Here is a 27,775-nt window from a genome sequence, read left to right on the forward strand (position 1 = left end):
AAAGTTAAGCGTCACTTGCCACACCCAAGTATGATTACAGCCAGACCTGTTCAATCTGAACATCATTTAAACGTATGGCAATGTGAAACAGGTTAGAAGGTTTCAAAAAGCAAGGGTTGTAGAGCCGTTGCTAAGACTCTGGGACTCAAGCAAACTACAGTCTGAACTATTATACACAAATAGAGAAAACTTGGAACAGTGGTCTGACCTACAGAATTTCACCAAGAATGCATCAACGAGTCAGCCAGGAAGTCACAAAAGAACCCAGTTAATGTACACACTTGCACAATAAGAAAGACCCTGGGGCAAAAATGGCATCCATGGGAGAGTTGCAGGGGCAAACCACTGCTGACCAAAAAGAACACAACAGCTCAAGTTGCATTTAAATGAATAAATAAAAAAATAATCTGGATGACCCTTATGACTCATTACATTTACATATGCAGCATTTAGCAGACACTTTTTTCCAAAGCGACTTACAATTATGACAATATAATTTGAGCAAATGAGGGTTAAGGGCTTGCTCAGGGGCCCAACAACTTGGCAGTGGTGGGACTTAAATCGGCAACCTTCTGATTACTAGTCCAATACCTTAACCTCTGAGCTACCACTGCCCTGGACTCAAGTGGACTGATGAGTCAAAAGTGGAAATTTCTGAAAGACATAGGGTTGAATGCCAACAGTCAGTCATAATGGTGGTAGTGTTATGGTCTGGAGCTGATTTGCTTCCCGCAGGACCTAAAAAACTTAATAATTTATAAAACAAAGCAACCAAGAAATCCTGTAAATGGCTCACATGAAACAAGGTTAAGGTTTTGGATCAAATTAAAGACCTAACTTAAATTCCTACGAGATGCTGTGACAACACCTTAAATGGGCAGCTGATGCTCAAAAACTGTCCAATGTAGATAAGATGCATGATGTAAAGAGAGGGCATGGTGCCACAGTTAGACACCGTTTATTAATAAATTGTAAAATAAAATAATAGTTACATAAAGTGAGTGACATGCCACACATACACTGTTTTTTTTTTTTGCCATTTTCAACCTCTCTACTGATGTCAAACCTCCACTCTGACTGAGGAGAGCTTTGACCAACACATGCCCCCACTGATACCTGTTCAGTAGCCGACTGGACATCTTTTACCTGGACGAGGTGAGTTCATATGTGGAACAGAGACACACCCTGATCCCATTATCCCTTGACTTGTTGCAGGTGCCATCAATTAGCCAGCAGAGATCATAACCAGTTATGAGGAATCTCCTCCGGAACCTCCCTTGAACAACATGCCAATCATTGTTCGTGTAGGCAAACAGCCTGCTAGGTGGCAGAGCAGAGATTCAAACCGACGAGTTCGAGATGTCAGCTCTGATGTACAGTACATACACTGTTTAATTAACTGAAGCTTTAGGCTGATGGTTTTATTTTTGCACTGGTAGCTGCTCAGGTGGCGCAGCAGTAAAAACATGCTAGCACACCAGAGCTGACATTTCTAACTTCCGGATAGGGACCTCATAACTGATGCAATTACGACTGGCTGATTGATGGCGTCTGTACAGAGTTAAGGGATAATGCAATCAGGGTGTGACTCTCCGTACACAAAGCTGATCCGCATATGAACTCGCCTCGTGCAGGTGAAAATATGCAGTTGGCTACTGCACACGTGTGTCATTCTCGGCTCTCCTCAACCAGGGTGGAGATCAACATCAGTAGAGAGGAAGTGTAATGCAATTGGGTAAGTAGAGGAGAAAATGCATAAACAAACGCATAAACAAAAAACAAAAAAAATCCTTTTCAATTATGATATTCACTACATGGCCAAAGGTATGTGGACACCAATTCTACTTAACACTACTGCCACACTATAGAACAATCATATGTAATGTGTGGGGTATTTAGTTTTGAACTGGTAGATAAAGTAGAGGGTAAAAACTAATTTAATGCTTTACTACCACAACAGCCAAAAGTATTTTAAAAAAGGCTTTCCACCAGATTGTGAATCATTACTGCAGAGATTTGTATATTTATCCACAAGAGCATTATTAAGAACAGGCACTGTTGTCAGGCAATAAGGTCTGGCAGGCAGTAGCTGTTCGAATGTATTCAAAGGGTGTTAAATGGAGTTTAGGGCTCTGTCAGGGCCACTTTAGTTATTCCACACCAAACTTAGAGAACTATTTCCTAATGGGCCTTGTCTTTAGGCATAGACCATGGTCATGCTTTAAAAAGAAAGAGCTTTTAGCAAACTGCTGATGCTTGTCATTGTGCATAATGTTAAGCTTGTGTGTAGCTACTCATCCATGAAATCCCTGTCCAAGGAACTGCCAGAAAATGGTTCTTTGGCTGACATTGAACTTCAAGGCATTCTGAAACTTGGCAGTGAGCGCTGTAACTGAGGACAGATGATTTGAATGCGTTATGTACTTTAACTATGGCTGCCAAACTTCAGTCAGCCAAATATATGAGAGTAAGGCGATATACAGTTTATGGAACTGGACACATTAATTCTTTAATAGCTATTTTGTGCTACTCCAGATTTTAACAAAACAAAACTTCTTGTATAGCAATAGACAAGTCCTTAAAAATTATGACTATATAAAATCCACTTTAATATTTCTTAACCATGAGTTACTTCACCCTATTTAGTTACTGCTAATGCTTTTTAAATTAGCCCAGTCCTTTATGTCATACCCTGCATATAAATGTACCCAAGGTTCATTGTTAAAGTCTGATTATATTGGTCACCCTTACAAAGTTTAAATACCTTTTAAAATTAATAGAACAAAATGGTTTGACAATCTAGTCTGACTAACAAGCAAAAAAGCAGGCATTCTAAGATCCTGACACAATGAATGTGTCTAGGTTCTGCACTACTGTCTATTATGCTGCCAATGTGTGTCTATAAACACTGCAAGGCTAGACGCTCAAATATGTGCATTCAATTTCAGTTGGCATAGCTGAGATATCTGAAGCAACAAAACAGAATGGGTGTCTATATACGTTGGCCCTGTACATTACTGTATATAAGATATTAAAAGACCTTTTACTGTTCCAGCATGACTGTGCCAATCTGCACAAAACAAGGTTCATAAAGACATAGTTTGATAGGTCATGGCTTACCCCATTGCCTAAATTTAATCAATTTTTATGTCAATCTATCAAAGAACATTAATAAAAGCAAAATTTGATTTTTTTAGGTCTTTTACCATTGCACGACATTTAAGCCCTCAGACAACACTGCATGTCATGTTACTGTAATAAAAACAGCCACATTGGAATAATTCAATAAACTGTTATGACCTAACACAGGCAACCACTGCATCCCAAAGGTCAAAATAGTTCAGATAGTAGCTTGTTTTCAAGAAAACCAGACACTGAGTTTTTGCCAAAGCCAAGACCAGTTAACTTATAAAGTTGATGTGTCATTTATTTGACTTATTTGCTCATCTCAATAAATTGACCTGGGTCCTGATGGATCTGGAGCCTACCCAGAAACACTACATGGGATATAAAACGTCTACAGACACGTGTTATAATGCCAGGTTTTTATGATGTAAATGAGACAAAGTTGAATCATATCAGAACTTTCCTCAACTTTAATGTGAACTATAATCTATACAGTTCAATAAAAAACAAACTGATTTATTTATTTATTCATTTAATTACGGGTTGTTGTTTTTTTTTTTTTTTGGGGGGGGGGGGGGGGGTGTTAAAAACATTTACACCCTTAAACTAACATTTTTTCATACACTTTTTGATTTTATGGCAGCATTTAGTCTTTTTGGGTAGGAGTCTATCAGCATGGCACATCTTGACTTGGCAATATTTGCCTACTCTTACTTGCAAAAGAACTACAAATCTGTCTAATTGTGATGGAATTTTCTATGCCAGTGTTCCCCAACCACCAGGCCGCGGACCGGTACCGGTCCATAGGTCATTTATTACCGGGCAGCACATAAAGAATAAATAATTAGAGATTGCTACATCAGCAATGAAAACAGTACTTTTTTACGGGTGTTATTGTCTCCAATCACCCCTAGGTGGGAGCAGTGTCTTGTTGCAGCGAAAAAAAAGCTATTTTGTGAGTAGTACAGTTATTCTATTTAAAATCCCCCACCCCTGTCGGTCCGTGAAATTATATCTGATATGAAACTGCTCCATGGTGCGAAAAAGGTTGGGGACCACTGTTCTATGCAAAGCCATTTTCAGGTAAACACACCGACTTTCAATTGGATTAGGGTTTGGGCTCTGGTTGGGCTGTTCCAAAACTTGTGATGAAGCCATTATTTTGTTGATGTAGACGCATGGGTCACTGACATGCTCAAGGGTGAAATTCGTCTTCATTTTTAAGCCTGAAGGTATTGTGCCAAAATTGACTGTATTTGGAACTGTTCATAATTCCCTCACTTTTTAAGTAACTCTAAATCCCCTGTTTTAACTTTTATTGGAATATGTTGCAGGCCTGAGTGCAGGAATGGATATATATTAACAAAAGAAATGAAGTTGACCAGACAATACATAAAATATCTTGCTTTTATACTCTCTGCAATAGAATAAGTGTAACTAAATAAAAGAAACATTCATTTGGATTTCCCATACTGTCCAAATTCATTCATTTATTTATGCATTAATTTTTTATTTTGGGTTGTATTTGCACCAAACATAAGTTTTGGAATTATGGCCATCATAACTGATCATCATAACTCTAGAACAGTAACTCTGTTATAAAAGTGTTTATTACTGAGAAATGCTTGTGTTTAACAGATTCTGGTACAGTGAATCTTACACAGCACAAAATATTTTTAAATGTGCCAACAGAAGTGGACGCCTGGGGGTATTGCTAATACTATAAGGACCAGGCTTACTGCATCGGCTTTCCTGTAACAGAGGCAGTTAAAAACCATTTGCCTTGCCTTAAAAATGCCTATGGCAAGCATTCTTTACTATCTGCAGATTATACTGGTATTTGTGACAGCCAATGCACACTTTCCAGTTAAATTTCTGAAATAAAAAGTAAAGAATTCAATAAACTGCAGTGGTAATCTGTAAATGGTCTCTGTGAAACTGGCACTTGCAAAGCTAGACTTGTGCTTTGGCAAAAAAAAAAAAACTTGACCCCCCTTGCACCCATCCACTAGCACTCCAAGGAAAACTGATAAACATAAATTGTGCCTCAACAGTAATGGTTAGCTGGTCCAAGGTTGTAATCCATGATACAATGCAAAGTGCCACATTATTAAGATTGGATATTAATACATAATTAAGCCTAGTATATGCATTATGTAATCAAGTGTATGTGGACCTTGCTGGACATCCCATTCAAAAAACATGGTCATTAACATAGAGCTTCCCACCTCATGTGTTTCTAGCAATCTCCACCTTTCTGACATGGCTTTCCAACTTTTTAAAATGCAGAATAAAAGTAGGTAGATTTAATCTTGATATCTTAATCTTGACAACCTGATCTAATGTTTCGATATCTGTTAAAGACAGCAATAGAAAAAATGGAGGTGGAGTAGGTACAAATTGTGTTTGAGGTAGAAATGTCCTTAGGCTGGCCAGTCAATTGATGGCCTGAGCAGAAATGAACACTGCTTTAGAACCTGGTCCTAACCCTAAATTTACTTCTTCTGCTCTCAGTTGTTTTTTCCCTCCAAATATAATAATGGTAACTGCATCATGGAGCACTCTCTGCCCAAGTTAGTGGCACTAAAGTTTATTTACGAGTTTATCTAACAGCACCAACTGTGTTTGATCTAAATGTGCCAGCAGAGGTAGACATCTGGGGGGATTGCTAATACTATAAAGGGTAGGGCTAATGCAACAGCTTTACTATAACAAAGGCAACAAAAACCACTTGCCTTCCTTGGGTGAGTTTAGATGAACTGCAGATGTTATGAGCTTCAATTACAATGACTTAACTGATATGACTTTTAAAAGTGCTTTACAGTAGTACCTTGTAACTCAACGTCCCCTAAACTCAAAATTTTTAAGACTCGACACCCTTCGTTGAGAAATTTGTACCCTTAAACTCAACATGTTCAGCTTTTTTAATTACATTTCAAATTAATGAACAGTCGCTTTGTTCAGCGCTTGGCTTGAGCGGTGCAGTAAGACGTCATCAAAGTGCGAATATAAGACGAATCTGCAGTTGTGTGGAATAATAATCAAATTCACTCTGAAAGCTCCACATGTATAGTCATAATTGTAAGTCGCTTTGGATAAAAGTGTCTGCTAAATGCCGAAAATTTAAATGTATCTGTGTTTAGCTGAATTTTTCTCACTGCTTCACTTTTAAACTTGTGTTCTAGCTCAAGGTGCTGAGAATTGTAAGAATCAGCTTTTCCAAGAGAGACTAAAACGTTTATCGTTAAAAAAAAAAGCTTAATGTGACTTAATGAATTAAAAGAACGACATAGACACTCATAAACCTCTCAATTACTACTGCTCATAAGTTCGATTCACTAATGAAATTCCTCACTCGTTTTAGTACAATAAGTCACGTTAAGCTTTGTGCACCAGCACCCTTAACAGAAAATAATGGCACAGCCAGCACAAAAGCTGTTTTGCCCCTTCTCATGTGAATGCGCCTTTACTGAACTTGCTAAGGAATATGATATTCCAAGATCAAGCATCTCCACAATTAAGAAGCATAAGGAAACAATAAAGAAGTGAAGGTAAAGAGCAGTTTTTATTGTATTTTCTATTATTTTTGAACTATTTTAAATTGAATTTCAGTGTTTTTATATTATATTTGTGTTATTTTCAGTGTATAAGTGTCAAAAACCCCATTATTTTACATAAGCCTAAAATATATGCTGTTCATACATCCTTATGGGAAAAAATTACCTCGAAACTCAACGCCACTCCTAGAACCAATTGAGGTTGAGTTTTAAGGTTCCAATGTATATTTTTGACAAGTGTCTCCTGTCTGTATCTTATTTCATTTCAGAGAAAGTAAGTAATGAGATCTGTAAAAGTTTGTTTTAGGAATGTTTTACTTGCTTAACGGGAGCAATATCATATGCCCATTGAGTCACATAAAATAGCCCTTCTCACCTTTTCTTACTTGTTAGCAACAAATAACATTTCGTTTACCACAAGGCCGCCCAGTTAGCATAAAGAATAAGGATTGAGCAACTCATAATTACTAAAGCTATTGAGAGATTTGATAAAATTAGCGCTTTAAAAATGCAATTTAATGATTAGACTGATTAGTCCTGCCAGTGATGGCAGATTGTAAGCGTACAGGCAGTGGATTGCCACTCAACAGTGAGGACTTTTAAGCATTGCCATTAAATGTCAGCAGCTACAGGGGTCCTGTCTTACTACACCTGCTCATCTGCAATATTTATGCCACTCACACCATTAAACATCAGTAAAAAAAATTTCACACATAAGTCACAGTATGCTGAGGCATATGGAACGAGTACTGGTTGCCATTCGACTCAGCTTTTCATCCTGACATGCACATCTGCCCGGCCTTGATCGTTAACAAATTAAAAGCAAATTGTTAGCTCGCATCTTGTGAGGTTGCTGACACAAATGATCACTTCTAGTTTCCATGCATTATGCATTCACACACAAATCCCAAGGTATGTTTAATATCACAGCTTCATTTGATTTAGAAAGACAGAGGCCATTCGCCGTTCCAACACACTGCATCTTTTGGGAAGGCTTTCAGCAAGAATTTGAAGGGTGTCTAAGAACTTGTGCCAGCTGAGTTAAAAGACTTGTCAGCTCAGGAAGTGTTGTTGGATGAAAAGAAGTGGTTGGCAATTGATATTACAATTCATCCCAAAAACAGTTCAGTGGTTTAGGGTCAGTGCTCTGTGCCGGTCACTGAGATTCCTTCAGACCAGACTCTATAAACCAGACTTTAGGGAGGGGCACAGTCATGCAGGTATAGGAAAGGACCTTTCACAAAATGTTGTCACAAATATGGAGGCACATACCTGTCTAAACTGTCCTTGTATGCTATAGCATTAACATATTAACATGCAGATTCCACACAGAAAGGACCCAGATCGCTCAACCTGGGAATCAAACCCAGGACCTTCTTGCTGTGAGGAGAGAGTGCTACCCATCAAGCCACTGTGCTGCCCTGCAGAAATCTAAATAGGACTTAGAGAAGAACACAGCCCATACAGTAAAACGTGGTTGGAGGTTTACAGATGTTTTGGGGTTGCTTTGCTACTTCTGGCACTTGATGCTTTAACTGATCAAGACATCTGTTTGGAACACAATATACACCGGTCTGTCATAACATTAAAACCTTGTTTCTACACTCACTGTCCATGTTATCAGCTCCACTTACCATATAGAAGCACTTTGTAGTTTAACAATTACTGACTGTAGTCCATCTGTTTCTCTGCATACTTTGTTAGCCCCCTTTCATGCTGTTCTTCAATGGTCAGGACCCCCACAGGACCACCACAGAGCAGGTATTATTTGAGTGGTGGATCATTCTCAGCACTGCAGTGACAATGACATGGTGGTGGTGTGTTAGTGTGTGTTGTGCTGGTATGAGTGGATCAGACACAGCAGTGCTGCTGGAGCTTTTAAATACCGTGTCCACGCACTGTCCACTCTATTAGACACTCCTACCTAGTTGGTCCATCCTGTAGATGTAAAGTCAGAGATGAACGGTCATCTATTGGTCATTTTCTAGACCTTCATCAGTGGTCACAGGACACTGCCCACATGGCACTGTTGGCTGGTTATTTTTGGTTGGTGGACTATTATCAGTCTAGCAGTGACAGTGAGGTGTTTAAAAACTCCAGCAGCGCTGCTGTGTCTGATCCACTCATACCAGCACAACACATACTAACACACCACCACCATGTCAGTGTCACTGCAGTGCTGAGAATGATCCACCACTCAAATAATACCTGCTCTGTGGTGGTCCTGTGGGGGTCCTGACCACTAAAGAACAGCATGAAAGGGGGCTAACAAAGTATGCAGAGATAGACTACAGTCAGTAATTGTAGAACTACAAAGTGCTTCTATATGGTAAGTGGAGCTGATAAAATGGACAATGTGTGTAAAAACAAGGAGGTGGTTTTAATGTTATGGCTGATAAGTGTATGTATTAACAACATGACTCCAAACTGCTAAACTCTAAGTACAATTCCATTTGTCCTCATTTAAATATCATTGTAAATCACAGTTTTGCAAATCTCTGAGCACAAATAGCATCATGTAGCTCACTTTGATCACCTAGAAACAGTGGCCTTCAAATCTCCCAATTGGTAATACCCTGATTACCAATTAGTGTCACTCATGCTGCAACTGTGAAAATCAATTGAAAGAACACTTCACAATATAAAAGAGGTTTGGTTGATCGTTGATCCTTTACTCAGTTCTTTTCAGCATGGTGGTGACAAGTGTATGAAACGAGCATGTGGCACTACTTCAAGCAATGATGAAGGCATGTGATGACATCCTCCAGGAATGCCAGAAATGGATCCATTATGCCAGGCGTTTTTTATAGGCAGATTGCTCAGATTTACAGTGCACCTCATTATTTTCATAATTCAAGCTTACATAATCCACATCAATGTGATCTGTGGTTAAGCTCTTTACTTTACAGTAGTCAGGTGGCATCACTATCAGCCTGTAATTACACTGTTTTGTTTATTAAATAGTTTTCAAGTTAATGCAATGCTGTTCAGGGTCGAATACACCCTGTGCGCAAAATCATTGCAGGGGAAACAGAAACTTGCACATTAACCTACTATCTTTTTTATTTGCTCTCTTAGACCTAGGAGCAATATACAGCAAGCAATCCACCATCAGCTTTATTTGGAAGAAGTATTTTTTTATTTATTAGGAGGGCGACACGGTGGCAAAGTGGGTAGCAGTGTCGCCTCACAGCAAGAAGGTCCTGGGTTCGATCCCCGGGTGGGGCGGTCTGGGTCCTTTCTGTGTGAAGTTTGCATGTTTTCCCTGTGTCTGCCTGGGTTTCCTCTGGATACTCCAGTTTCCTACCACAGTCCAAACACATGCAAGTGAGGTGAATTGGAGATACAAAATTGTCTGTGACTGTGTTTGACATAACCTTGTGAACTAATGAATCTTGAGTAATGAGTAACTACTGTTTCTGTCATGAATGTAACCAAAGTGTAAAACATGACGTTAAAATACTAATAAACATACAAATAAATTATTATTAGGATATTAACATCATGTTTTACACACTTTGGTTACATTTGTTACAGGACAGGTAGTTACTCGATACACAAGATTCATCAGTTCAAGTTCAAGGTTAAACACAGTCATGGACAATTTTATATCTCCAATTCACCTCACTTGCATGTCTTTGTACTGTGGGAGGAAACCCATGCAGACATGGGGAGAACATGCAAACTCCACACAGGAAGGACCCAGACCGATCTACCTGGGAATCAAACCAAGGACCTTCTTGCTGTGAGGCGACAGTGCTACCCACCGAGCCACTGTGCCACCCTGCAGAAATCTAAATAAGACTTGAAAAAGAACACAGTTCCTACAGGCAGTGATGGCATAGTTACCTTGAAAAAGTAATCTGATTACTGATTACTGATTACTCCTTTAAAAAGTAACTTAGTTACTTAATGGATTACTTGATTTTAAAAGTAACTAAGTTAGATTACAAGTTACTGTATTAGTTATATAATGCGGTCCGCTAATGTATCCCATAATGCAACTGGAGCGGCGATTGACGCGGAATAAGAAACAAGAAAGACGCGGAAAACGGAGTCCTCTGTTTACAAGTGTAAGTAAGATAAATAAAATAAAACATTTTTAAAGACAAATAAATAACAAAAAGACGATAAATATCCTACATTTTGGCGAGTGGGATTTGTAATGAGTCTGTAACCATGGTGATATTACGTCATCACGTCCCCACGTCATCACTCGGCGTTGGCCGAGTAGTGCTCACTTCCTCCAATCTAGTGCACACTCTGTAAGTAACCGATTCCGGACGCAGCCTGTGACTTAACTGTCGCATAGGCCAGACGTCACTCCCCGAGACGCAAGAAGAAAGCAAATATATATCTTTTTACTAAGGAAAATGACAAAAATAGTAACGCACAGTAACTTGGATAAGTAACTTTAATCTGATTACTGGATTGGAAATAGTAACGCGTTAGATTACTCGTTACTGAAAAATGCGGTCAGATTAGAGTAACGCGTTACTTAGTACTGACCTTCACTGCCTACAGGTGGAGGCATGGTAGAGGTTCACAGATGTCTTGGGGTTGCTTAGCTACTTTTGGCACAGCTTGCATCATGAGATCTGTTTGGAGCACGATATACTGTATGTCCCAGCATCAGAAAGCTTGGTCTCTATCAGAGTTAATATGTCTTTCAACAGGATAATGACCCAAAGCATACTTCAAAGGGCACTCAAAATAGAGTTTTGAGATTGCCAGCAATTAGTCCAAGTCTAAATCCCATCAAACACCTGTGGTGAAATCTTAAAACAACAGAAAAACAGCAGGGAGAAGGGACCTGGGACAAGTGGCAAACAACTAAACAAACTAAATGTGCAAGGAATACACAGAGAGGGTAAACAATAAATAAATAAACATCAAAAGCCTAAAAAGCTCATGAGTATTTATCGACAAAAGCATAAATCTGCATTTATACAAAGTCCCTCCTGAACCCATTTGTTCATGCATGTTACTGCTTGTCATTCACTTGTAATATGTGAACGCACACCTATCATCACGCTTTGCCACCTTTCATATAGCAATCTGCCCACACAGCCGTTCACTTTTCACCTCACCCACTCAGATTCTCTCTCTCGCACACTCGCACACACAGACAAACAAACCCATACAAATGTATTCACACATACGGCACCTGCTCATCTGCAGAAAAAAAACAAGATATATTTCAATGCTGCGCAAAGTGAACATGCACGTATCAAAGCAATTTTCCACCATTTTCCTCCCAATTCAGGTCAAATTTCCCATTACACTTGCAACCTAAACACACATGCTGGCTGACAAGTGCCGCCAAAAACACATACCTCCACTAATATGTGTCTATCCATCCGTCCTTCTTTTCACCGTATAGTGGTTAAAACCCAGAGTACCCTACAGCACACAGAAACATGTCAAGCTGTATTCCTTTGCCAACTGTACCTTGCCTAGACATTAGGCAGTTCCAGAGGGAAAAAAGTGACTGCCAATCTGGCCTTCCCTGCCTGTTAATGGTCCACTGGATCCACACCTGACTGTATGAAACACCTCACCTTGTGTCAGTTTTGAATTTATGTGAAAGAATGTCAGGTCAGCTTCCTCACTTTTCAATCAAAGAGAATACTATTCATACCTCAGTCAAAATGAGATTAGATCCTCTTGCATACTGTAGTAAATCCAGCCAGCAACGAGTAAGGAAAAAATGCACTCATACATTATAGGACTGGGGGGGGGGGGAAGGGGGGGTGAATCACAATCTCTGATAGATGCAGCAACATAGAGATCAAACAAGATTTGTTGGTTTGGAGAAATGTGCTTCCCAGAGATATTACTTTTAAAAGATTAAAAAACTTTAAAAGTGAAGCTAGTGAAATCCATCCACTGGTACTCTGTCATCCAACAAAATATTTCTAAGCTGGTAAGAGGGTGATGGCTAGACGACTGGGTCAGAGCATATCCAAAACTGCAGATTTTGTGGGGTGTTTCCGGTCTGCAGTGGTCAGTATCTATCAAAAGTGGTCACGGGCGGCCAAGGTCTGGCCTGTGTGGTCTGATCCAACAGACGAGCTACTGTAGCTCAAATTGCTGAAGAAGTTAATGCTGGTTCTGATAGAAAGGTCTCAGAATACACAGTGCATCGCATGGGGCTGCATAGCCGCAGACCAGTCAGGGTGCCCATGATGACCCCCTGTGAGCATCGGAACTGGACCATGGAGCAATGGAAGAAGGTGGCCTGGTCTGATGAATCACGTGGATGGCTGGTGCGTGTGCATTGTTTACCTGGGGAACACATGGCACCAGGAAGCACTATGGGAAGAAGGCAATGTGATGCTTTGGGCAATGCTGAGACAACGTGACATCGCTTTCAAGTCTGGAGATGGTGTGCAGAACGGAGCCGCTAGAGCTGACCTGAAGAGAGGCATCAGGAAAGCCAAGATGGAGTACAAAAGGGAGATCGAGAACCATTTCGAGATCAACAACACTAGGCAAATGTGGCAGGGAGTCCAGCATCTCACCCACTACAAGCCCAGCAAAAGCACGATGGCTGAGGATGACCCGGCGCTTGCGGAGGAGCTGAACCACTTCTTCGCACACTTCGAGGTGGAAAGTTCAGAGGCAGTAGCAGCAACAGCCTCGTGGTGCAGAACAATGAGGTGAGGTGCACACTGAGGGCGGTGAAACCCAGAAAGGCTGCTGGACCAGACGGAGTGACCGGGAGGGTCCTCAAAGAGTGTGCAGATCAGTTAGCTGGGATTTTTACCAAGATCTTCAATGCATCACTGTCCCAGTCCTTCATCCCACCATGTATGAAGGAGGCCACAATCATACCACTGCTTAAAAAGACCAGCATCAGCAGCCTCAATGACTACCGACCAGTCAATCTGACACCGATTGTCATGAAGTGCTTCGAGAAACTGGTGAAACGCCACATCATGTCCTGCCTCCCACCCACCCTCGACCCACTTCAGTTTGCATACAGAGCTAACAGATCTACAGAGGATGCCATAGTAACAGCGCTCCACACCACCATCTCTCACCTGGAACTGCAGGGACGCTATGCCAGGCTGCTCTTTGTAGACTTTAGCTCGGCCTTCAATACCATACTCCCGGAAAATCTAACTGTAAAGTTAATGGACATTGGACTTTCAACCAACATCTGCTGCTGGATTAGAGACTTCCTTTCAGACTGTGTACAGAGAGTTAGATTTGGCTCACATCTATCCACAGCCCTCAGACTCAACACTGGGTCTCCACAGGGCTGTGTGCTGAGTCCACTACTCTGTACCATGTACACGTATGACTGTGTCAGTAGCCATCCAGACAACGTCACTATTAAGTTCGCAGATGACACCACCCTGGTTGGGCTTATCTCTAATGGCGATGAAACGGCATATAAGGAGGAGGACCAAAGGCTAGTGGGGTGGTGTGCAGACAACAACTTGGTCATCAGCACCTCCAAGACCAAAGAACTGATTGTAGACTTCAGGAGGAGGAAGTCTGAACTGCATCCAATTTGGATTAACGGGGAGTGTGTGGAGAGGGTACCCAGCTTTAAGTTTCTGGGGGTGCATATGGACGCAGACCTCCAATGGAGCTCTAACACCTCGGCGGTAGTGAAGAGGGCCCAGCAGCGCCTCCACTTTCTGAGGATCCTCAGGAGGCTCAACCTGAGGAAAGAACTGCTGACTGCTTTCTACCGCTGCTCCGTGGAGAGTGTGCTGACCTATTGCATCTCTGTGTGGTTCTCCAGCTGCACCACAGCACAATAACACAAGAAGGCAATACAGAGGGTCAGCAACACTGCCCAGAAAATCATTGGGCACCCTCTCCCATCACTAAAGGAGCTCTACAGCACCCGCTGTCTCAGGAGGGCACACAAAATTAAAAGACAGCACACACCCAGGGTACCGAATGTTTGAACTGATGCCCTCGGGTAGACGGTACAGGCAAATCAAAACTAGGACTAATAGACTGAGAGACAGTTTTTACAACAGGGCCATAGCTCTGTTAAACACAAACATGTGACACATCATGTGTCATTCAATGGGTATTGTGCAATTGCAATTTAATTTCACTTTAATGGGACATGTGCAACTTATAACTTAAATTTAATTGGACATCTATTGGACATGTGCAATAGCTTCTTTTCCTGCTTCGGTTTTGTTTAGTGCCTTTTTTATTTTTATATTTATATTTGTATATAGTAGTACTATTGTTTGCTGTTCTTTTTTTCTTCTTGCACCGAGAGGGGGGGTTGTATTTCAATTTCGTTGTGTAAGTGTAGAAGTACAATGTGCAATGATAATAAAGGATTCGTATTCGTATTGTATTCGTTCTGCTGGGAAACCTTGGGTCCCGCCATTGATGTGGATGTTACTTTGACCACCTACCTAAGCATTGTTGCAGACCATGTACACCCTTTCATGAAAACGGTATTCCCTGATGGCTGTGGCCTCTTTCAGCAGGACAATGCGCCCTGCCACAAAGCTAAAATGGTTCAGGAATGGTTCGAGGAGCACAACAACGAGTTTGAGATGTTGACTTGGCCTCCAAATTCCCCAGATCTCAATCCAATCGAGCATCTGTGGGATGTGCTGGACAAACAAGTCCGAACCATGGACCCTCACAACTTACAGGAGTTAAAGGATCTGCTGCTAAAATCTTGGTGCCAGATACCACAGCACACCTTCAGGGGTCTAGTGGAGCATATATATATATATATATTTTTTTTTTATATATATATGCTCCACTAGACCCCTGAAGGTGTGCTGTGGTATCTGGCACCAAGATTTTAGCAGCAGATCCTTTAACTCATATATATATATATGAGAGTGAGAGAGAGTGAGAGAGAGAGAGAGAGAGAGAGAGAGAGAGAGAGAGATAATTTTTTGTTTTTTTTTGTTTTACATCATACAAATCTATTCTCTCTGTACACGCCACCTTATGAAGAAATGATTTGGGAACCAGCAGAAAAGGTTCACTATTTACTCTTACATATTATAGAAAACAAAACTGCAGTAGATGCACAGCCACTGTCTCTGCCAGAACCATATGTGTTATCAAATGGAGCCTGTGTGGAGCTTTGTATGAATTACCATATGTCAGGCTTCTCAGAGAGGTTAAATCCACTGTAACCTGCAGCTAGCATAATCCACTGTGCTCAAAATGGTACGCAGAATGATGTCAGCTGCCCCTGTTTGGCTGGAATGTCAAGCACTTTAAGTCCCTAGAGCTCTGAAAATTCCTTGGGACATGTACAGTTACCTGATTCAGCAGAACAGAGTTGTGACATGGTGCTCACCGTGCATACAAAGCAAAATAAAACATATTATATGACCCAATGTGGCCATTCGAATATGAGCTTGTTAGACTGTGAGGGAGTAGGTTTGCGCCCATTTAGTTTGAAGAGGTTCGATGAGGTCAGGCAATGATATTAAATACTATATGAGAAAAAAGGCCTGGCTTGCAATCAACGTTACAGTTCATCTTAAAGGTGATCAATGGGTTAAGGTCAGGTCTCTGTACAGGCCACGTATTTTAGGAGCAGTCACACTGAAACAAGAACGAGCTTTGCCTAAACTATGGCCAAAGTTAAAAGCCTCTTGTTTATTTTATGTAATTAATTTAATAAATCTGCTAGCAATAGATGAGGTTGAAATATCTGACCTAAATAATTAGTTGCATAATGATTAGTAAAAAAAAAAAATTAGGAGTCAATTAATCATTGATAAGGCCCTATTTTCATGGCTGTGAAAATTGCGTAAAATATGCACTTTGCCGTGAAATTCAAAATGTAAGGTTTGTGTTGCATTTTACGTCTTTGATTCGGGTAGCATATGAAGTATGCTGATTGAAATATTTACTTTACAAGAATAATACAGCCCTTTCTTATTCAATGTGACGACTGAGCCTATTCTGCGAGCACATTATGGATATTTGTGGTTTAATATCAGCTACAGCTAGTCGTAAATCGTAAGTGTTACTTGCTTTTTATGTAGATGAGAGCATAAAATGTTGAGACACAGAGCCAAGTACAGTACATCAATTGCTAAGTTTGCTAGTTCAGTATACTCTGCTTTGACTGACAAATAAAACGAAGGGGAGCTAACTTTTAGTTCCACAGGCAGAACGAGTCTGACTTGGCTACCACTCTGTGGTAATACCCAGTTTAATTAAGCCTTCGACCAGTAAGGAAAGCGAGTCACACAAAATGTTCCAGTAGCTGGTGTTTATTTGAAATCACAGCATTTATTATTAGCAGAAAAAACAAAGAGATGACTGAGAAGAGAAAATCAGAACGTGCACACGCTTCACTTCATACGAATCGACTCCTGACTCACTTATAGCGATATTGTGAACAGAGCATCACCCACTATACATCTCTCTTAAAGACACACACACATGCACATGTCCTATAACAGCTGTCAGTGCTTTTGTCACCGATTTATCTTTATATTTGTTAGCCTTATTATTACGTTTTGCTAGCCAATGGTCCTTTTTTCAGACTGAGTTGTACAACATTAGACGTGTGTGTGTGCGTGGTCAGCGAGAGTAAATGTCTCCTGTGGGTGAAAAATGAATTGCTTTAGTTTTAGAAGTAAAAAAAATCACATAATGTCACGCCCCCCTGGACAGGTACTTCCCACAGTTTGGAAACCCCTGATCTACAGTCAAAAAAATAAAAGACAAAGCGTACTACTACTAATAACCTTTGGTTGTTGCTGGCCATTTTTACAGCTACTGTACATTTAATTCTTTACTTACAGTGCCTTGCAAAAGTATTCAGCCCCCTTGAACTTTTCAACCTTTTGCCACATTTCAGGCTTTAAACATAAAGATATGAAATTGTAATTTTTTGTGAAGAATCAATAACAAAAGCGACACAATTGTGAAGTGGAACGAAATGTATTGGATATTTTAAACTTTTTTTAGAAATAAAAACCTGAAAAGTGGGGCGTGCAATATTATTCAGCCCCTTTACTTTCAGTGCAGCAAACTCACTCCAGAAGTTCAGTGAGGATCTCTGAATGATCCAATGTTGACCTAAATGACTGATGGTGATAAATAGAATCCACCTGTGTGTAATCAAGTCTCTGTATAAATGCACCTGCTCTGTGATAGTCTCAGAGTTCTGTTTAAAGCGCAGAGAGCATCATGAAGACCAAGAAACACACCAGGCAGGTCCGAGATACTGTTGTGGAGAAGTTTAAAGCCGAATTTGGATACAAAAAGATTTCCCAAGCTTTAAACATCTCAAGGAGCACTGTGCAAGCGATCATATTGAAATGAAGGGAGTATCAGACCACTGCAAATCTACCAAGACCCGGCCGTCCCTCTAAACTTTCAGCTCAAACAAGGAGAAGACTGATCAGAGATGCAGCCAAGAGGCCCATGATTACTCTGAATGAACTGCAGAGATCTACAGCTGAGGTGGGAGACTCTGTCCATAGGACAACAATCAGTCGTACACTGCACAAATCTGGCCTTTATGGAAGAGTGGCAAGAAGAAAGCCATTTCTCAAAGATATCTATAAAAAGTCACCTGGGAGACACACCAAGCATGTGGAAGAAGGTGCTCTGGTCAGATGAAACCAAAATCGAACTTTTTGGCCACAACGCAAAACGTTATGTTTGGCATAAAAGCAACACAGCTCATCACCCTGAACACACCATCCCCACTGTCAAACATGGTGGTGGCAGCATCATGGTTTGGCCCTGCTTTTCTTCAGCAGGGACAGGGAAGATGGTTAAAATTGATGGGAAGATGGATGGAGCCAAATACAGGACCATTCTGGAAGAAAACCTGTTGCAGTCTGCAAAAGACCTGAGACTGGGACAGAGATTTATCTTCCAACAAGAAAATGAACCAAAACATAAAGCAAAATCTACAATGGAATGGTTCACAAATAAACGTATCCAGGTGTTAGAATGGCCAAGTCAAAGTCCAGACCTGAATCCCATCGAGAATCTGTGGAAAGAGCTGAAAACTGCTGTTCACAAACGCTCTCCATCCAACCTCACTGAGCTAGAACTGTTTTGCAAGGAAGAATGGGCAAAAATTTCTGTCTCTCGATGTGCAAAACTGATAGAGACATACCCCAAGCGACTTGCAGCTGTAATCGCAGCAAAAGGTGGCGCTACAAAGTATTAACGCAAGGGGGCTGAATAATATTGCACGCCCCACTTTTCAGTTTTTTATTTCTAAAAAAAGTTTAAAATATCCAATAAATTTCGTTCTACTTCACGATTGTGTCCCACTTGTTGTTGATTCTTCACAAAAAATTACAATTTCATATCTTTATGTTTAAAGCCTGAAATGTGGCAAAAGGTTGAAAAGTTCAAGGGGGCTGAATACTTTTGCAAGGCACTGTACTTACATTTTCTTGAACATGACTTCACGTCTGTTGTCATCCCTGCATTTTACTTCCACTTTTTGGTAATTGTTGTGATAGATTGCAGGAATAAATCTGTGTCAATCTTCGTAGCGTAAACGGTTTAAAAAATCTGACTTTCGGAGTCCGATAGTGATAGCATGGAGAGTGGCAACACTGGGGGCAGGTACTTTTGTACAGCACTGTACATGCATCTATGTTCTTGTGTGTTAAAATATTGCGCTATAGTAATATTCAAGTTTTTGGTTCAAATCCCCTAAAAAGCATTTAACAGCTTTTTAAATCAAACTACCATGTGGTGTACAGAGTCTGACATATAGCAGCTATTCATCTATTTATCTTGAGTAACCACTTTGTCCTGGTCAGTGGTGCAGTGGTTCTTCAGTGGAGCATGACAACTTAAAACTGAATGCAAGCTGCAGTACGGCAGCTACGACGTAAACAAATGTCAGCATGTACACTATATGGCCAAAGTATGCGGACATCCCACCTACTTGTTAAATTTGGGTGTTTGAGACAAACCCACCCATCTTCTCTATAAAAGCGTGATGTTCAAGCAGAAATAGTAACGAACTGAACATTCTGACATGCTTATATAATCATGTCATGCCAGCAGAAAAGAGTTCACTGAAAATCCTCTGTCCATGAGAGCGTCTCGTTTACAATCTGAGTCACTGTGTATTTTCTCAAATTTCAGAGATTGCATTGCATGAATGAATGGATGTAAGGCAATGTTTCACCTGCCTTCTTTCTGCCAAGCGTGTAGGCTTTACCAACATGAGGGCAGATTAAAACAGAAATATGATTACCTACTGAATAAACATAGAGGATTAATAAATGCTATGTTTAGGGCTGAGATAGAAATTTATTATTTGCTGAGGCACATATACTCTGAAACAGGGTAATAAGTCATTTATGATAAAGTGCTTTGTATAAATCAAAGGGATTAATCTCTTTGGGGCGTTTTATGGAATATGTTCAATACACCTTTTTTTCTTCTATATTTTCCTCCTATGAAATGAACAATTTATATTCATAAATAAAAAAAATAAAAACTAACCTGTATAACTGGGAATGAATAGAAATGTCTGGTGTAGTTCCAGAAAAGATTAGTTACACAATATAACCTCAGTTATAATTTAGACATCCCATTCTAATCCCATAAGCACAAACACCTCTAGACAGCTAAAGGCTTTCCATAAGAGTGGGGAATGTATCTGTGGAATTGGTGCCTATTTAGTTAAAAGCACATTTGTGAGGTCAGGCATATACAATGATCAGTCATAACATTAAAACCACCTCCTCGTTTCACTCACTGTCCATTTCATCAGCTCCACTTACCATATAGAGGCACTTTGTAGTTCTACAATTACTGACTGTAGTCCATCTGTTTCTCTGCATACCTTTTTAGCCTGCTTTCACCCTGTTCTTCAATGGTCAGGACCCCCACAGGACCACTACAGAGTAGATATTATTTGGGTGGTGGATCATTCTCAGCACTGCAGTGAGACTGACATGGTGGTGGTGTGTTAGTGTGTGTTGTGCTGGTATGAGTGGATCAGACACAGCAGCACTGCTGGAGTTTTTAAATACCGTGTCCACTCACTGTCCCTCTATTAGACACTCGTACCTAGTTGGTCCACCATGTAGATGTAAAGTCAGAGACGATCGCTCATCTATTGTTGCTGTTTGAGTTGGTCATCTTCTAGACCTTCATCAGTGGTCACAGGACGCTGCCCACGGAGCATATATTTTTGGTTGGTGGACTATTCTCAGTCCAGCAGTGACAGTGAGGTGTTTAAAAACTCCATCAGCACTGCTGTGTCTGATCCACAACACACACCAACACACAACCACCATGTCAGTGTCACTGCAGTGCTGAGAATGATCCACCACCCAAATAATACCTACTCTGTAGTTGTCCTGGGAGAGTCCTGACCATTGAAGAACAGGGTGAAAGGAGCTAACAAAGCATGCAGAGATACAGATGGACTACAGTCAGTAATTGTAGAACTACAAAGTGCTTCTATATGGTAAGTGGAGCTGATAAAATGGACAGTGAGTGTAGAAACAAGGGGGTGGTTTTAATGTTATGGTTGATCGGTGTATGTTGGAGGTTCTGGTTTGAAATGAATGTTTGAATTCCATACACATGCACACCCACTTGTCTAAAACAGGGGTTTTCAACCTTTTTGGACATGTGCCCCCTTCCATGTGCCGACCTTGAACTTGTCAACCCCACCACCCTTATACCCTTGCCCAGAAACCATTGCGAAAGCTCTTGACAAGCTAAATTAACATTGTGCACATCATACATATGATACAATTTTGCTGTTTTAAATATTTACTTCAGAAAGATAATTCAACCCTACCTTATTCAATGCAACAGCTTCTGTTGCTGTTTCTACGAGCACATAGAAATTCGGGTGTTCGATATCAGTTACAGATAGTCGTAAATCGTAAGCAATACTTGCTTCTGATGTAGATGAGAGCAAAAAACATTACTTCACAGAGCCAAAACCATTGATGTAGATTGCTTATCGGCATCTGTGGTATCGGAATGGATGGCCTCACTAGTGGAGTCCTCGGCTGAAACAACAAGTTTTGCTAGCTGTAAAGAGGTGTGGTAGGTTGAGCCAAGTGTTGGAAGCTTGCAAGAAGGACAGAAGCTCAAAAGTCCAAGTTCCCAGTGCTATTGTTTTATTTGCACACACAAGAAATAGTAACCTCATTGACCTCAGTCAACTAAAAGGCAGTTACCAATGAGATAAGCTTTAGACCATAGTGGTCTCACTATAAGGCTGTAGCTGTGAAGCTACCTATGACTTTTCGCCATCATCCACCTTCCCTCCTCACTTCCTCCTGCTTTAACAAAAAGGTCCCTCCCCTCTAGGACCTGGCGGCCAATCCTGAAGCAGGAGAAATTAGAGAGAGCATTTAAACATATGGCCATATCATTCAGTGTACACATTCATTCACAATACATAATGCATATGCAGAAGTTTAATCAATAATTTAGCTAGCTTAATTCATTATTCTGTTTTCTATCTTCAGGTACCTTCTACCCGTCAAACTCCCCGGCCAGCACCGACCCCGCTGACACCCGGATTATCACTCAACAACAGTAAGTACCTATTTATTTATGTACACTATTTACAATGGATAAATTAGTCTAGTCATCTGGTAATCAATACAGACAGACTTGGTGATGTGTACAAAGTACTTACATCATCACATTAGCCAACGGTCCTTTTTTTTCCAGACTGAGCTGGATAACATTAGACATGCAGGTGTGCGTGGTCAGCGAGACTAATTAAATGTGCCTCCTGTGGGTGAAAAATGGGTTGAAAGCCTAAAATACAGTAGTACAGCAGCTACAATGCAAACAAATGTCAGCATGTACACTATATAGCCAAAAGTATGTGGACACCCCGCCTAATGTTAAATTCAGGTGTTTGATGCAAACCTAGCCAGTCTTTTCTTTGTAAAAGCGTGATGTTCAAGCAGAAATAGTAATAATATTACTATTATCAATAATAATACTACTAATAATATTTCAAAAATTGCATAGCTAAATGAGTGTAAGGCAACTTTTCACTTGCTTTTTTTTCCACCAAGGTTGTGGGCTCCATCTCAAAGGTCAGGGTTCTGTGCATGCCACTGGAGTTGCTTTAAACCAAACTCATTAAACTTTGAACTTTATTGGACCTTGTTTTGATGCACAGAAGCAACAAGCTGTTGCCACAAAGATAAAAGAATGTAATTTATTTTATATAATACTGTCACGGATTCAAGGGTGGCACGGTGGCTCAGTGGGTAGCACTGTCACCTCACAGCAAGGTCCTGGGTTCGATTCCCATGCGGGGTGGTGTGGGTCCTTTCTGTGTGGAGTTTGCATGTTCTCCCCGTGTCTGCGTAAGTTTCCTCCGGGAGCTCTGGTTTTCTCCCACAGTCCAAAAAACATGCAGTCAAGTTAATTGGAGACACTGAATTACTCTATAGGTAAATGGATGTGTGTGTGTGTGTGTCTGTCCTGCGATGGACTGGTGCCCCGTCCAGGGTGTTACTGTGTGCAAACCCCCTTACCCCCCCGCGCCCCCCACACACACACACACACTTCTATTGATTATTGAATCCCCAAAGTGACAAAATGCACTCAGTACGTAAACACACATCTAGCATTGTCAGCACACTACACCACAGAAAAGTCTGTTACACTAACAATGTTACGACAATTCAGTTAGCAATCGGTTCGTTAAAATGACCGAGCTGTCGAAGTCTTACACAACTACAAAACACTACTCACTACTCAGGTCCCCGAGTTTAGAAAACTCCCAACCAATTCTGTGGCTGCAGAGGAGGGTGTCAAAACACGGAGGAATTTAGTAGGGCCCTATTTATGAGCCACTAAACTCTTAAATGTGTATTTGTCTTTTTTAATGAGGGTGTTGCAGGTGAGGTAAGGTATAGCTGTGAAGGTAGATTAGTGTAGATGCAAAAGGGTTAATTATTAAGTGAGTACACTTGTGGTGCTAATTAATACATTTATATAATCCCTGTGTTTTAACCTCTTTAATCTGTCTTGATGTCTGAAGATGTGTTCAGGGCAAGACTGAAAGCTGTAGAGCAGATTCCTTTTCGAAAGAGAAAGAAAGCAGTCCATGCTGACAAGCAACCCTTTTGTTTCCTTTATTACAATGTTCTTAAGTTCTAGTAAGGATTGATTATGTTAATAAAGCAGCCAAATAAAAGGTCAGCTTGCTGCAGAGTTGCTCTTTACTGCCCAAAGAATATGTTACAGAGAGGTGGATGCACTGTAACACTGCTATAATGGCCTCTCAGAGTAATTGCTGGGACCTGTCTGCTCATTTTCTTTCATTTGTTTCACTATCTGCCTCCTGTCATAGTAAATAAGTTAAGGTATTTTAGCCTCACCAATTAGCCACCCCAATTACAAATTGCTAACAATCCGGGAAAGGCCCAATTTTTTATTTATTTATTTTTTTTCCCAGCAGACTCGCCCTGTGCACAAAGCAAAAACCATGAAGACATGTTTGGTGTAGCAAAACCCTAGTTGCCTGTAGAAAGAACTGATTTATTTATTTATTTTTTAGGATTTTAACGTCGTGTTTTACACACTTTGGTTACATTCATGACAGGACAGGTAATTACTAGTTATACAAGATTCATCAGTTCACAAGTTTTAATGTCAAACACAGTCCTGGACAATTTTGTACCTCTAATTCACCTCACTTGCATGTCTATGAACTGTGGGAGGAAACCGGAGCTCCGGGAGGAAACCCACGCAGACACAGGGAGAACGTACAAACTCCACACAGAAAGGACCCAGACGGCGCCCAAGTGGCACAGCGGGATATTCAGCTGGAACACCAGCGCAGAGATTCTAAAATCCTTGATTCGAAACTTGCCGTTTCCACCGGTTCCAACCTGGGCACCTTCTAGCGGGCATAATTGGCAGTGCCTGCAGCAGACACGATTCGGCTAGGGTGGGATGACCGGACTATGTGGGTGGGGTCTTCAAACGCTGTATAAGGACTCTGATTAGCAGATAGAGAGGCGCCTGTGCAGAGTGCATGGGTGAAAAAGAGTTCCGCTAAGGTCTGCGCGTGGATCCGGAGGAGGCGTGAGCAGCAATATACCCACTTCGACTGCAATCAGGGATCCCCCAGCAGCGGAAGACAAATTGACTACGCTAAATTGGGAGAAAATGCATAAATAAAATAGAAAAAAAAGAAAGGCGACAGTGCTACCCACTGAGCCACCGTGACACCCAGAAAGAACTAAACTTAACCCACTAAACACCCTTGGGATGACTTAGAACACTCCAAGCCAGACCTTCTCCTTTGATATCAATGCCTGACCTGTAGAAATAGACTAAATAGGCACAAATTCACACAGACACACTTCACAATCTTGTGTTTCAGCCATAAATGCAGTGATCTCTATAGCAATGCTTGTAGTTTTTAAATGGTATGTCCAACAAGCCTTTGATCAGGTGTACAAACACAAAGAGCTGTTACAAGACTGTGACCTGGTTATTGGAAATCTGTGTTCTATGATATTACATTTGCATTTATGCCATTTAGCAGATGCTTTTATCCAAAGCAACTTACAATTATGACTGAACACGATTTGAGCAATTGAGGGTAAAGGGCCTAGCTCAGGAGGCCTGATTACTAGTCCAGTACTTTAACTACTGAGCTACCACTGCCCTATTAAAACAGTCCATAGACTAAATTATCTCAAAATGTATCTCAAAAGATGATTCCACAGAGTCCACGGCTACAGGTGTAGAAATACCACTCGAGCACAAACTAATCAGTGCACCGGAAAATCCATTCGATCACATTCTCCCCAGTACAATAGAAGAGAGAGATCACTGCTGACCTTCAGCTGGACACAATTAAAGCTCTCTATAGTCAGATATAAAAGCCACAATCCACAAGTTCTGTTCCACAACTTCCACAAAGGCAGGTTTCACAAAGTCACACGCCACAATACTGTTCAATTCCATCCTCGATGAAGGTCTGATTTCCCACAGGTCCAAATCAGCCGAGCAGAACTCAGCTCAGGGATGTGTGTACTCTACTGGGACTAAAACAACATTTACCACTTTATGCATTTTGCTTTTAACTTCTAAACATTTCATCTCCTGTGGCTAAGAACTGATAAGTGAAGGCATGATGTTTGGATGAGGTTTCATCAAGGATCATGCATTCCTCAATTTTTCTGAGATTTTTCCATTTTTGTCACCTGTGTATACTATTCAGACAGCCTGTCACTGACAGGTTTAAAATTGTTTTGTTATTATTTGTACATCCATAACTCCAAGGACAGTAGGAAAAGATAAATAATAACATATAGCAATTGCATTTAAATGAAATCAGTACAAAGATATAAAATGTTCTGTAAGATGGTTCTTCAAAAAGTTTCCACACTTTTTTAAACTCTATTTATAAAGAATTTCAAAACTATATTACATCACTTTTTTTACATAAGCTGCGTCCAGAATCGCATACTTCAATACTCAGTAGTACGTGAAATGAGTACGCGAGAGCGGTTAGTATGTCCGAACACACAGTATACATAAAAAGGTACGCGAGAAGTACCCGGATGACCTACTTCTTGGGCAGCCATGTTTGAGTATGCAAGCGATGCACACTTGTGGTCCGTTAATGTATCCCATAATGCAACTGGAGCTGCATAGGCATTCGAAGTGGAATAAGAAACAAGAAAGATAGCGGAAAACGGATAGTCCTCTGTTTACAAGTGTAATTAAGATAAAAAAAAATAACAAATTTTAAAGACGAATAAATAACAAAAAGACGATAAATATCCAAAATTTTGGTGAGTGGGGTTTGTAATGAGTCTGTTCTTGAGCGTCCAAAAATCCGGAAATCAGATGGCGCTAAATCCGGACTATAAGCTCTCTCTGTCTCTCAGACATGACCAATTACTCCTCCTCCCACCCTCACCGCTTCCAGCTAAATATAAAAGTGTGGAAAGTTCTTCAAGATCCCTCATACTAAAGATGTATTCAAAAACTGTATCACCCATGTAAAAAAGTAACTGCCTCCTACGGTTAATAACTCGTGGTGTCATCCTTGGCAGTAACAACTTTAATCAAATATCTTTTATATCACAGTGGAGGAGTTTAAGCCTACTCTTCTTGGTTAAATTGTTGTAATTAGGCTACAGTGGAGAGTTTTCAAAGACAAACTGCCCATTTAAGATCTTAATTTTCTTTCTTTTGAAGCCATTTAAAGGTGGACATGCTTGTGTGCTTTAGAAAACTGTAATGCTACAAATGCCAACTGTGCTTGAGTTTTAGGTTACAAACTGACGACGGACATTCAAGCAAAATTCATGGTCCTGCAAAAGCAAAGCAGTTATAAATGGACACGTCTTCCCAAAACTTCCACTTTTGACTCATCAGTCCACAGTACATCCCAAAAGTCTTGGGGGTCATCTAGACGCTTTTGGCAAAAGTGAGATGAGTGTGTTTTTTATGGTAGGCAGTGGTTTACATCTTGCAACTCTCCCATGGATGTCATTTTCTTATGTGTTTTTCTTATTGTGTACTCAGGTACATTGACCTTAACTGAGGCAAGTGAGGCCTGCAGTTGTTCTTTTGTGACATCCTTGATGAGTAATTTATGCATCCATTCAGAATAGAGGAACATTTTCTGTTTCCAAACCATGGCAAAAAGACTACTGTTTCATGCACACTATATGGCCAAAAGTATGTGGGCACCCTTCCTAATAATAAAGTTTAAGTATTTCAGCCACAAACATTGCTATGTGTACTATGTGTTTAAAATACATTTTAGTATATACTTGTGGCAAAAGTTTGGGAAAGGTTTCTTTTAATACTAGCATCACTGTGCCCATGTGAACAATATGACATCCAGAAAGACATTGTTGTGAAGGAACCCTAGTGTCTTCAGAGCCCTGTTCTTTAAGAAACGTTATTCCAATTTAGAAATAGGAAGTAAGAAAAACACATGGTTATTACCATCACAGTAGGAAATGCACAGTGAAACAAAATCAGCCTTGCATGTGCTAAGTGTCTGTTAGCATGAATATATATCAAGTGTGATGCAAGGCCTCAGAGAAGAGCACTAATTGTGTGCACTGATTCAGCATCCTGAAAAGCTCCAAAAACAATAC

This window comes from Trichomycterus rosablanca, chromosome 11 (genome assembly GCF_030014385.1).
Source record: "Trichomycterus rosablanca isolate fTriRos1 chromosome 11, fTriRos1.hap1, whole genome shotgun sequence".
Lineage (NCBI taxonomy): Eukaryota > Metazoa > Chordata > Actinopteri > Siluriformes > Trichomycteridae > Trichomycterus > Trichomycterus rosablanca.